Below are 3,765 nucleotides of genomic sequence, written 5' to 3'. Positions count from 1 at the left end.
CAGAGAGAGAGAGAGACAGAGACAGAGAGAGAGAGAGAGAGAGAATATGGAGACTTTCTAGTTCATAATCTTTTAAAAAATGAAAAGAGGTACAGATAAGGTTCAACATTGTCTTAATCACATTTTTCAGTTGAACTGCCGAGAACCTACATTTAACAACTAAAATTTATTAAGTGTCAACTATGTACAAAGGAAGAGAGACTGGCTGTCATAGGATCATAAAATGAGACTGGAAAGGTAGGAGGACACTAAGTTATGAAAAGCTTTGAATGCCAAACAGAGCATTTTATATTTGATCCTGGTAGCAACAGTAAATCAATGGAGTTTGTTGAGGGGTGTGTGTATGCATGTGTGTGTGTGTGTGTGTCTGTGAGCAAGAGAGACAGACAGCCAGATAGACAGAGAGAGAGAACTCACTGGGCCTGAATTTTAGGAAAATCACTTTAGTGACTGAAGATGGATTAGAGTGGAGAGAGCCTTGAGATAGGCCGATTATTGCAATTACCATGATCCAGACTTGAGGTGATGAGGGCCCACACCAAACTGGTGGTAGTGTCAGAAGACAGAATGGGGTGTTTGGAGATATGTTGTAAGGTAAAATCAATAGGCCTTGGCAAAATATTGGCTATGGGGGCAGAGGTAGACATAGTTAGGAATCCAGGATGCCTCCTAGGTTGCAATATACCATAATTTCGAAGAACTTAACTTTCAGTTCTTCTAAGAACTTAACTCTATACCATGACTTCTAAGAAGATTATTATTATTACAGAAGGATTCTACATAGATAAAGGATATGGGAATAAGTTGATTATGTTGGGATGATGCAAAAAATTGGATGGACAAGAGAAAGGGATGCTCTGGGAGGAAGGGGAAGGAATAAGAAGAATGGGGGAAATTATCTCACATCAAAGAGGTGGCAAGGAAAAGCTTTCACAGTGGAGGGAGAAATGGTGGTGGTGGTGGTAGGGCAATGCTTAAGCCTCATTCTGATCTAAATTGGATCAAAGAAGGAAGTGTGTGTGTTTGTGTGTGTGTGTGTGTGTGTGTGTGTGTGTACGCTCAATTGGATAGAGAAATCTATCTAACCCAGTGGGCAAGTAGGAAGAGAAGGGGATATAGCAGCAAGCACCCCAGCGTCCCCAGGGTCGCTGCCACCACAGGTTCTTGGATCTGCTTTGATAAAGGAAAGCAACTCAAAATGGGTTAACAAGCTTACTTTAATCAGTCAGATATGTATCATTTACCTAGTTCAGGGGAAAAAGGTCAGCACCCCAAACCTCAGAATATACAGAGAGAACTACCAAGACAGAAACAGATCAAGTAGACAGATTTCCAAACTGTCCAACCATTACATCCATACCAAATCAACATCTGGGTTTTTCAAAGCCAGGGGACTCTCAACAATGGCTTCCCAGAGTTTCATCTGATCAAATCACAGAACACTTCTCAAAGTGAGCCCCAAAACAAAGCTACACATCAGGGCTTATATACCCTTCTCCTGGCTCAGAGAATGTAACAACCTTATTGACTCACTGGCCAATCAAGAAGTATCTACTGAAAAACAAGCCTCCTACTCCAGGCTCCAGGTGCACTTTAGCCTAGGGGCAGGGAAGATCTTTAAAATTTACATTCCCATTACCGGGGATAAGAGAAAGGGGAAGTGATAAAAGAGATGGCAGATAAAGGAAAGCAGTAGTCAGAAGCAAAACAGACTTTAAAGTAGAGAGAGGATTTAAAAAGAGAGAGAAAGAAGGATAAACAGAAGAAAGTGGGATGAAGGGAAATGTAGAGCTTGTAATCATGAACTCATCCAGAAAAATGGAAGCAGAAAACAAAATGCATTAGAAAAACAGAATCCAACAATATGCTGTCTACAAGAAACACACTTGAAACAGAGACACACACAGTTAAAATAAGGGACCAGAATAGAATCCATTGTGCTGCAGCTGAAGTAAAAAAGGCAGGGGTACCAATCATGAACTCAGACTAAGCAAAGGCAAAAATAGACCTAATTAAAAGAGATAAGCAGGGAAATAACTCTTTCTTAAAGGCACCATAGACAATGAAGTAAGGTCAATACTAAATAATAATGCACCGAATGGCATAACATTCGAATTCTTAAAGAAAAAGTTAAATGAATTACAGGAGGAAATAGATAAAGTGTACTAGTTGGGGACCTCAACATTTTCCTCTCAGAGCTAGGCAAATCTAACCAAAAAATAAATAAGAAAGAAGTTAAGAAAATGAATAAAATTTTAGAAAAGTTAGGTTTAATAGACCTCTGGAGAAAATTTAATGGAAATAGAAAGGAATATACCTCTTCCTAAGCTGTACATGGCACCTTCACAAAAATTTATCATGTTTAGGGCATAAAAATCTCATAATCAAATGTAGAAAAGCAGAAATAATAAATCCACCTTTTCAGATTATAATGCAATAAAAATTACATTCAATAAAGGGCCATGGAAGCATAGGTTAAAAGTTAATCAGAAACTAAATAATCTAGTTGTAACAAATGTCTAAGATCAAATCATAGAAACAATCAATAATTTCATTAAAGAGAATGACAATCAGACAACATAACAAAATTTGTGGGATGTAGCCAAACCAGTACATTGCAGAAAATTTATATCTTTGAACACATATATCAATAAAAGAAAGAAAGAACAGATCAATGAATTGGGCATGCAACTAAAAAAAACTAGAAAAAGAACAAATTAAATGTCCTCAATTAAACACCAAAATAGAAAGCCTAAAAATCAAAGCAGAGAGTAATAAAATTGAAAGTTAAAAACTGAAAAAAAAGATTAGAAAAAGAAAGAAAAAAGTAAGATTACCAATATCAAAAATTAAAAGGTTGAATGTACCACCAAATGATGATGAAATTAAAGCAATTATTAGGAGTTATTTTGCCCCATTATATGCAAGTAAAACTAACAATCTAAATGAAATGGGTGAATGTATGCAAAAATATAAATGGCCTAGATTAAAAGAATAAATAGAATAGGAAGGAGCTAGGTGGCACAGAGAATAGAGCACCAGCCCTAGAGTCAGGAGGACCTGAGTTCAAATCTGACCTCAGACATTTAACACTTACTAGCTGTGTGACCCTAGGCAAGTCACTTAACTCCAATTGCCCTGCGTTTCCACCTCCAAAAAGACAAAAAAAAAGAGGAATAAATAGAATAGTCCTATCTTAGACAAGGAAATTGCACAAGTCATAAATAAGCTCACTTAGAAAAAATGCCAAGGACCAGATGGACTTAAAGTTGAATTGTACTAAAAATTTAAGGAAGAATTAATCCCAATACTATATAAACTATTTGAAAAAATAACTAAAGGAATCCTGACAAATTTCTTTTATGACACACATATGGTTTTCATACTTAAACCATGGAAAGCAAAAACAGAGAAAGAACCCTATTGACTAATATCCTTAGTGAATATAAATACAAAAATTTTAAATAAAACACTAGCAAAAAGATTACAGCACTATATCACAAAGTCATACACATACCAGGTGAGAACAGTTTGTGTCCAAACAGGAGATGGAAAAGATCATGAGAAGTAAAATGGATTATTTCGATTACATGAAATAAAAAAAATAACTTTTGCACAAACAAAAATAATGTAGTCAAAATTAGAAGGAAAGTTGGAAACTGGGGGTAGTGTAAGTACAAGCTTGTTTTTCTTTCTGGAGTTCAGTTTCCCATGCTCATGCTAAATTGTAAACATCTGAAGAATCAATCTACTTTGAACCCTGAT

The sequence above is a fragment of the Petaurus breviceps genome, unplaced genomic scaffold (assembly GCF_028583685.1).
Source record: "Petaurus breviceps papuanus isolate PSGF00001 unplaced genomic scaffold, PetGlider_PUasm1.0 214, whole genome shotgun sequence".
NCBI lineage: Eukaryota > Metazoa > Chordata > Mammalia > Diprotodontia > Petauridae > Petaurus > Petaurus breviceps.
Note: the sequence above shows the minus strand (reverse complement) of the source record.